Source organism: Asparagus officinalis, chromosome 3, assembly GCF_001876935.1.
Source record: "Asparagus officinalis chromosome 3, Aspof.V1, whole genome shotgun sequence".
Taxonomy (NCBI): Eukaryota; Viridiplantae; Streptophyta; class Magnoliopsida; order Asparagales; family Asparagaceae; genus Asparagus; species Asparagus officinalis.
This window is the reverse complement of record NC_033796.1, coordinates 74,268,756-74,279,042: the sequence shown is the minus strand read 5'-3', so window position 1 is coordinate 74,279,042 and position 10,287 is coordinate 74,268,756. Positions and strand designations below refer to the sequence as shown.

General features: G+C 34.1%; 1 protein-coding gene across 1 annotated transcript in view; it reads left to right on the top strand.

Moving 5' to 3' along the window:
• Window positions 1-10,287, top strand: part of LOC109834340 (putative lipase YOR059C) — a 19,012-nt gene that overhangs the window by 8,191 nt on the left and 534 nt on the right. The window lies entirely within an intron of this gene.

The following is a 10,287-nucleotide window of genomic DNA, read 5'->3' as shown; positions in this document are numbered from 1 at the left end:
GGAAAAGTAAACAAAAAATATTTGCGCATACTACCATTCAGGTATTTCTTTGGTCCATGACTAATCTTAGAAATCAGTAAACAACGATCAAAATTGACCCGCGCGATGCTGCGGCACTAGTGTGAAAAGTAGTAAAAAAATAATGGCTTAAACAATATTTGTTTCAAAAATGCAGTGTCTATTTAGCCACTTAGAATAAACTATAGCGAATTTACAATAAAATACTACTTATATTGCATATCAAATCGTTGAAATACGAAATGGATTTAAAAATAATGTAGTGGAGTATATTGGTCCAAGAGTGATTTTGGAAGTGACTAGGTTTAGGAACAAATAGTGTTAAAACCTATGTTATCCGGATACTTCTATCATGAATCCGTACTCATACTCAACATGTACCGTATCCCACTTCATGGACACTCATTGGATATATGGCTACATTTATTCAAACATCTACTCAATTATATGATATATCCTACCTTCATATCCATATTATATAACACAATTTTCAATTTAATACACTTGTCTTACACTTCTTTGATGTATATCCTAACCTTCATACATATTTATTGGAGCTGGCTAGGTTTAGGTTGGGCTTGTTTCAGCTAGGGTGAGCAAATGCTCAGTTTTCACCGATTTCAATCGAACCAAATTGGAATTGGACCACGTTATTTTGGTTTCGATCGGTTCTTTCAGTAGTCAAATGCCCCTAAACACAAAGCAACAATAAAGGATATGAATAGTGAAACCAATAAAGCAAATATGTTCCTAACATTGCAAATGTATGAATAGAAAATAGATGGGAGATTAAAAAAATATGAATGATTGAAGAACAAGAGAGGGAACCATATGGTTGAGAAATAGTTATGGTGGCCTTGTTTAAGTATTTGGAGAAATCTAGAAGAGGAATTGGAGATGAAGATGAGTGGCTTTATTCTTCATAAAAGATTAATTGGTTTACATTTAGCAGTAAGTTGGAAACAATATCATATGAGGGCATTATGGGCCCGCAAAATAATTTAGAAACAAGACTTCTCGTCAGGGCTTTGTTGCACTCACAATTGAAGTCTAAACCAAGATTTCTCGTGAGCATTGTTTTAAATATGCCCGATATATCGGCTGATATATCCTTTTAAAGGCTTGCTGCAACATGATATGGTCTCAAATATCCTTTATCGCTATTTGGCAATTTTTGGATAATATATCCCTAACATGGCCAATATATCGGCCCATATTTTGGCCGATTTATCCTTCTATGTAGCTTGTTACAAAAAATTACAATAGTGAAAACTATCTTTAATCTTTTTAGCAAAAATTTTATTCCTATGAAGTTTTTAGCAAGATTCTAGTATGCTCTTATCTCTAAGTAAGTTTCTGCATTTGGTTAGTGATTTGAAATGTATATTGTTTTAGATTTTGGTACGTTTACATTTCATTAAGTATGTTTAGATTACACAGTAACACCTAAGGACAATATGTTTGCACATCTTCTAACATTACACTCCGATATTTACTATACATATTCGATATTCTCCTAATATACGTAATTTAGTATGAATTTGGTTGTTTGATATTTCACCGATATTCGATATTTAAAACGCTCCTCGTAGGTGCATTTGTGGGTCCATGAAGAGTATGAAGTAGTCGGTCGGTTTCAGTTAATAACAACTTACGAAAACCTCACCTAGTGGCAGATCCAAGATTTCAAGAAAATGGTGTTACTATATAATTAATCATTAAAAAAATTTATAATTTCTCCTAACGAGATTTCATATTTTGAAAAGAGTACATGACTGCATAGTCAGTAACAATATCGAATACATCTTTCTCAATATATGTCACTAAGCAATCATTGAGCCAATTTTGACTCATTTTATCTCACAAGTTTTTTTATCAACTTCATTGCAGAACAAGCTCTTTCCACGGCTGCCGTAGCCACGAGTAGAATAAATGTCATCTTTAAAAGCAAATACACCAAAGGATACACTTTATACTTCTTAGTCTCCACATCTTCTTTTAAAGGTCACCTAACCCCTTCAGATTAGCAAACCTTGCATCTCCATGCACATCAACATTATAATTATCAATTTGATTCTTAAGTGCCAAGATCTTAACATTAGAAAATTCACATGGATAGAATTCGACCATTTTAAGCAATTTCTCCATATTAATAGAATTAAATGAGTCATTAGGGCTCAAACGAGCAACACAAAAAAGCAACCACGGCTTACTTCATTAAAATGGCCATTCAGCTCTTAAAGTTGCATGTCTATCACGGAATAGAATATGCTAACTTGATAACGATGTAGATAGGTGGCTTGTAAAATTTTGCATTGTCTCCCTCTAAGATATGTATCTTCCATATTTGGAATAAGTATCTCGCTTGTTACAAAATAAATGAACTTCATTCAAGAGATGTTCCCATCCCATCCTTTTTGTCTCATTTGTTGCAATATTTTCTTAGCCACTTCAACAAGCGCCATGACATTTACACTATCTTGATCTTTCCTTTACAATGCCCAATTTAACTGATTTGTGATCCTTAGTATTTTGAACATCAAATGTAAGCAAAAAGCAAAATCAAATGTTTCTAATAAATTAATAATCCCAAGAGACGATGTTGACATGTACCATGTCATTCAATATCTTCAAGTACTTGAATAGTTGAGAACATAGCTATCAAATTTAATATTATTTCCTAATGAGAACCCCAACGAGTGTCACTGGGCCTTTTAAGAGCCATTTCTTGATTCAGCCTTTGGCCAATTTCAAGCTCATCATTTTGTAATGATTCAGCAATTTGCTCCGCTTGATTCTTTCTAATTTTGTCTCGACATTTACAAGAACCTCCAATCACATTCAACAAATGAGCAAGCATATCAAAAAATCATTAACTTCAAAATGATTTTTTGCAACAACTATGAGTGTTAGTTGCAATTGATGAGCAAAGCGACAAACACAATATGCAGACTCTCTTCATAATTAAAGTTTTCAAGCCATTAAACTCCCCTTGCATATTACTAGCTCCATCATAACCGTGTCCATGTATTCTTGATAAACTCAATCCATGCTTTGCAGATAAAGGATCAAACACTGCTTTAAGGGACATAGCTGAAGTATCTTTTACATGAACAATTCTAGTAAATCTCTCCATGACAAACCCTCTTTCATCAATATAACGCAAAGCAACAACCATTTGCTTTTTGTATGACGCATCAGCTGATTCATCCACTAAAATATCAAAGTAACTATCATCAATTTCTACAATTATAGCCTTGCATGTTTCTCTTGTAGCAGCATGTACAATAACTTTTTGAATAGAAGGGGCAACCATTTGATGATTTCTAGAAGCATTAGACGATACAACACTACCCAGTTTCTCATTGCTATCTATATAAAACTATAAAAGTTTAAGATAATTTCTCCTATTTCTTGAATCTTCATGCTCATCATGGCTATAAAAAGTAACCCTTATCTTAACAAGAATCTTACACAATCAATATACATTCAAACGAATTCTATACTCACTATTGGCTTGATTTATTTGCCTATCAAAAGCGGATTGAATAAATTGAGAGCGCTTCATTAAATTTTGACATTTTTGAACTGCAAAGTTGTGCGCACTACCACATTTTTCAACATGAGCTTCTAATCGGGTGTTCTTGTTCCAACTTGTACATCCTCAATTAATAAAAGAATTCACCCCTCTTTGACTTTTAATTTCAGATTGAAACAAATAACAACACAAACAAAAAATGGCTTCTCCTTTTGGACGATATTCCAACAATATGGAAATTCATCAAATCAATCCACATTAAAGCGATGCATCTTTTGCCTAAATTCAACTTGTTGAAAAGTATGATTATGAAGTTGACATGAGTCTTTTTGAAGATATGCTCTTCTTCATTCGATCATTTGGATGATAACTTTTAATTTTTGGTTGCTCCCCAGGTCAGCTGAATGAGCATTCAAGTTAACTATTGTAAGGGAATCTTGAGTATGTGATGGCTCTTGTAGAGACTGAGATGATGAAGGGCTAGGGCAATGAGTCGCTTTTTTAAAATAAAGCCTCATGTCACAACTCACTGATAATAAATAAATAAATAAATAAATTTATTAAGTAGGTACATGCACCAATACAATAATTTGATAATTCTATTTTAAAGAAATAATAGGTCAAATCTAGCTATTGAACAATATCACTACAATAAATTATTTATCACCAGACTTCTAGCAATCTGACAAAGTAGGTATTAAAGTGGCTACCCATAAAAAGTATAAGTAAATCTAAGTAAACCTAGCTTCAGACATCATGACTTACTGCAAAACAAGTTATTGAACAATTTTTTAAGTTTAGACGAATAGAAAATTGTGAACTCCTTTTTCCTCATATTCTACAAGCTTTGTGCACTATGGATAATTTTGATTATTATTTATTGATGATATGTAAGTAAGTTAACTTCTTTATTAAAAAATTTAAACTTTGTTATTTGCTACTAATTCAAACTTATCTAATAAAACATAAACCCAAAATTGCTTAAACTAATAATAAAATTTGTTATCTTGATTAATATTCCTTCGAAAACCCCTAAATTAGAATCACAATTGAATAATTTATCTTGATGAGAAAGCCAAACTTGTACCAATTACCAAAATCAAACATAAAATTAAAACTCCTAAAGAAACCCTAGATTGTAAACATGAAATTCTAGAAATTAGGGGAAAAAGCTCACTGTCTAAGATGCTAAGATGCTGGATGAGGAATAGAAGCGAGGTCAGTGTGTCTTCACTTCTCAGGGTATGGAATAAGAGAATGGGACCGTGGGCTTTGAAATCGGCGGGGGAGGAGGATTTGTAGAGAAGGGTTGAGCCACAAACTTGGAGGAGCACTGGAGGAGGAGGAAGGGAGCTAGATGCTGGAGAAGCGTCGGACCTCACCCGATCCAAACCGAATCAATTTGTAAAACCGATTTGAACTGCTTAAAATCAGGCGTTTTTGTCGGTTTTGTCGGTTCAAGCCGTACTTCGCTCAACCCTAATTTCAGCCCATATCCATGTTGAAGAATATGATTTAAAAAGTTATTTGAGTGTCTGGGTTAAAAATGACCGCCTTCTATTTTATAATAATTAACATAATAAAAAAAATATAAAAATATGACAGGAAATTTAATTTTAACAGATCATGAATTAAAAAATAATAATGATCTCATGTAAATAGTAATGTCTACATATACGCGCGCGCGTGCGTGTGTGCGCATGCGCGTGTGCATGTGCTGTGTGTGTGCGTGTGCGTGCATGTGCGTGTGCGCGTGTGTTCGTGCGTGGCGTGTGTGCGTGCGCGTGTGCGTGTGCGTGTGTGTGCGCGTGCGCGTGTGCGTGTGCGTGTGTGAGAGAAAACGAGAGGTGAGTTGCCAGCGCATGAAATTTCTTGCGCTAGCGCCATGTGGCAGTCTATCATTTGTTGTAATCATTTTAGATTTTTAAAGGAAATAGTTGAAAATAGTTGCAAATTATATGCTATGTTAAAGAAAAGGAGGGTTTATGTGTAAATGTTTCCACAATCAAGCATCTCTTCTTCCTTCGTCGTCCTCGTCCCAAATCGCAATTGAACCCAATCACACCAAAAGCCATCTCGCCCAATAAGTTTTAACCATTCAGGATTAAATCATTGAAGCTTTGCACATCGTCATGGACATTTGTGGCAAGAACTGAGTGTATCCTTGAATCGATTTTACACAAAATCAAATGAACCAAAAACTATGTTGCCCTATAGCTTTTAGTTGTTAATGGATTGCTAGTATATTTTCTTCGACATGTGCTCATAAACATTCCCCTTTGGTTAATAAATCAAAATCGTCAATATATGTGCTCATAAACCATTTTCGATCTCTTCAATTCATTTTCTTCAAAACCATAAAAAAACAACCGATTGGCGATGAATTTCTTGACTATTGCCCTCTATTCTACATCTCATCAAGAAGAACAATTTAATTGCTTCCTTCTTCATCATCTCGTATTCTGTTAAGAGAACGTGTACGTATAGGGGTTTTCACAATTAAACTACAACTTCATCATACAAGGGAACCAATCAACCAAAACTTGGATTCAATTATGTCCTTCGATGATAGAACATGTTTAGTTCATTTGATACTATTGAGGATTTTTATTTTTAATTGATTTCGAATAAGAAATGTGAAGGGAGATTAGGAGAGGATGGGCTCAAGCTTTGGGGCTCACAATCGCACAGATTGGGGAAGAGACACTTAAAAGAACAGTTTTTACGAGTAAATCATTTTTAGTTTTACACAAACTATTATAAACTCTCTTTTTAAAACACCATAAAAGCGCAAAGAACAAAATGATACCACGTGGGACCAACGCAGGAAATTCTCTGCACCAGTTGTCCACTAACTTTTTTATCCTTTGATTTTGCTTTAAGATTCGTGCTACACATGAAGGGTATCTTTGAGATATTTGCTTTGATTTATATCACATGCTAGAAGAAATCTCAAAGTGAAATCAATTGTTAAAAAAGTTGGTGGATAACAAGCTTCTATCTACTTAAGTTTATAGGAGCTTTACTCTCTCTATACACACACACATCACACATGTTTGTATTCATATGTCCATACCCTATATTTAACAAATTTACCATGTCTGGTACCCGTACCCATTCCTATGCAACTTAGGTTAAAACCTTGGGTTCATAGGCAAAAAGCTTTTCGACGAGTAGGTTTAAAAATTAATGAGAATACAACTTTAGGTTTGTAGGCAAAAAGCTCATTTTATGATCCCGTGACTGCAAATAAAAAAGGTAAAATATTTGGCTTAAAAACATTCTGGATATGTAGCCATAAAAAATATAGCAAAATTTTAGCAAAGCACAACTACTTGCACCATATAGAAGCTCTCACTGTATATTAAACTATTAAAATACAAGATGAGTTTAAAAGTAATTCCGTGAAGCTTTTGGGTCTAAAGTTGATTTTTGAAGTGGGTGAGTTTAAAAATAGATGGGGGTAAAGCTTTGGGTTAATTTGGCAAAAATCTGTTGAAAAGTGCGTAAGTATAAATATCTAGGGGTGAAAACTTTGGGAAGTAGGCAAGTTTACAAATATGTGGTATAGAAACTTTGGATGGAATTTTCTTTCATTCAAAGAGTGACTTTAGAAGTGAGTGGGTTGAACAATAAATGAGATAAAAACTTTGGGTTTATAGATAAAAAACTTTATTTTTTGAAGTGAATGGGTTTTAAAAAGTAAATAGAGTAAAATTTTTGGTTTGCAGAGGGGAAAAAATTCAAGTTCTGAACATTAGGAGAGTTGAACCCATGACCTGTCACAAACAAAGAAAAATCCATGCAGCTAGGCTAGGTGCCTTTTTTATGTCCATGACGCTACACACATTAAATATTAAGTTATTGGAGATGAATTGGGCCAAATACTATTCATCTCCAATAACATTAGCATATAGTATAATATAATATAATAGTGCAAACACTCTTGCAAGATGAAGTATATATGTAATACATTTTAATGAGCAGCTAGCATTCTCTTCTACTTTTATATTCATGATAACTAAGTTTTTATTTTTGAAATGTATATCCAAGTATTTTTAAGCATATATGAAAAGTGATTTTAGATGTTTTACTTTTTTAGACTTAAACTAGAAAAAATTTCTCATATCCTTCTTGAATTGCAAAGTACCATTTCTTGATGGGGGCAAATTGTAGCATGTTCAATCACTTATGTGATTTAGAGTGGCCAGGATGTAGCGAAATACAATGACAGAGAACTAAAGGAAGTTTGGAGGAAAAGCACCTTCGTTGGGTTTTTTTGACCTGAGTCCCCTAAATCATTGTTATTGCTAGTATGTCCTCCAAATCATCTAAATATGTTGAAATTACTCCCCTTAGCTATTTGGTCTTAAAACAGTGAGAGAATATTTCGTTTTGTTTGACTTTTGTGTTGCTTGGATGGTCATACCCCTCCGTTATTTACCCAAATCCACAATCCTTTAACTTGTACCTGAATACCCGTTAAAACCCCCAAACCCAAAACCTGTTTAATTAAAATCCAAACCATATACACTGATTTTCTTTTCCAACAGTCCTCTCACCCAATGCCTTTCTCACCCAATATCCGTACGTTGTTACCATCCCGTTAACCCCAAACCCCACACTCTCCGCGAAGTTGTCATCTAAGAGGAACCCCTCTGGATCATCTTCAAGCGCGATGTGGTCATTGCCCTCAAACAAGAACTCATCGTGAACAATTTTAGAACCATTAATGGAAGAGGAGTCAGTATCCATATTGTTAATGGAGCTTGCATTACAATACAATTCGTTAGCAACATTATAATACATGGGTTGCATATTCATGATTGTAAGTTGAGGGGGAATGTGATGGCGAGAAGCTCGCTGTCGTATTATGGGTGGTGGATGATGGCAGATGGGGTTTCGATCTTGGGATGAGTCATGTTTGGGTTGACCAATGCTCACTTTTGAATTGTGCGCATGGGCTTGTTGATACTATCATGGGATTAGTTGTGGTGTAGAGCAAGAGAAGTTGTGTTGAGGAGCTGGATTGGAATTGGAAAAGTGAGGGAGAGATGGAATTTTAAGGTGGGTGATAAGGTAATTATCCATCCGTAGTTAGGGTAAACCCAATCATGGCTAAGAGATATGTAGCCTGGTCAAGTGGAGGTACTAATTTCAACATATATAGATGGTCTGGCGGACCTAGTAGCAATTACAATGATTTGGGGAACTAATATCGAAATACTAAAGGTTTGAGGGACTAATATTGCAAAACCACCTCTATATATCATACCAGGCAATTCTCCAACAATGGATACACCAAAGTCAAAATGATCAGGGCCCGGGCTATGTATGAGCCAATCAACATAGCAAGTTCATGGAAAAATTGTAGGAACTCGGAAAATTTCTAATTTAGAAGTATAATAGTAAACCTAAATCTACCCGTCTATACTCAAAGGAGAATCCAAAAAATACTGTTTATACTACAATAAATGTTGTATCATAAACAGTAACCAAAACTGTTTCTCCTCGAAATTACTGCTCATGCTACAGTATTTACTCTACCACAGTATTATTGTATCATAAATAGTAAAGTAAATCAAATGGATTAAAACTTGGATCATTCTTCAAGTATAAAGGAGTAGATATGATTTCTAAATCAAATGTGTAAACAATAAACCAAACCAAAATTGGTTCTCTGCCCCCCGAAGTTACTATTTATGCTACAATATTTACTGTAGCATAAACAGTAAATCAGATCCATACTCAAAGTTATTATTTATGCTATAGTTTTTACTGTATCATAAACAGTAAAGCAAATCAAATGTATTAAAATTTGGATCCTTTTTTAAGTATAGAGGAGTAGATATGATTTCTAAATCAAATGTATTAAAACTTAGATCATTTTTTAAGTATAGAGGAGTAGATGTAATTGCTAAATTTAAGCATACAATAATTAAATAAAATGTATTAAAACTTAGAGGAAGGTAAGTTCAAAATGCAGTGCTTAAAAAAATAGGGGGCCGTGCTTTGCACAGGGTGCACATTAGTAGATACAATAGGTGAATTGAATTGTCAATGAATCGCTAGGTAATTTGTTAACCAATGAAAGTGATAAGTAATTTGTTAACCAATGAAAGTGATAAGAACCAAAGTAAGAGATAATATGCCGGTGGAGATGATGATGGATTGTTACTAGATGAGCCAGTCTCTTTCATTAGTAGCTCATGAAAATAGGTTTGGCAAGGGGGAAATTTTTAATAGCTTGAAGATCTTGAGCTAATGAAAACTAGTTTGAGCAACTTAATGGGAAAATATTAATATTTGAATATCAATAGCCAACTCTTGGGAGAGCAGGTAAAGAGAAGCAGGTGGTCCATGCTGGAAGAGACCTGAACGTGAACCTCTTTTTATTCTAAACAGGAAATTCTGAAGCATCTCTTTGATATGATTTCCTTTATCAGTTATCAGAAATGCTAAGAAATTTTGCCTTAGGCAATTTGTTAGATAGTAGCAATTTTTTTTTTTTTTGATGTTAAGAACTAAAACGTTTCTTTTGTTGTTTACATTGGTTGGGTACAAATTAACGTGGGCATTTGTTATGCACAACATGTCCTTTTGCACCCCTGTGACATAATATCATTATTTGCCAACTTGAGAATTGTCAGATAATTGAATCTATCTCAGTGACTGTTAGCATAATGAGAAACAACTTAATATATACAAAAAAAAAAAAAAAAAAAACTACT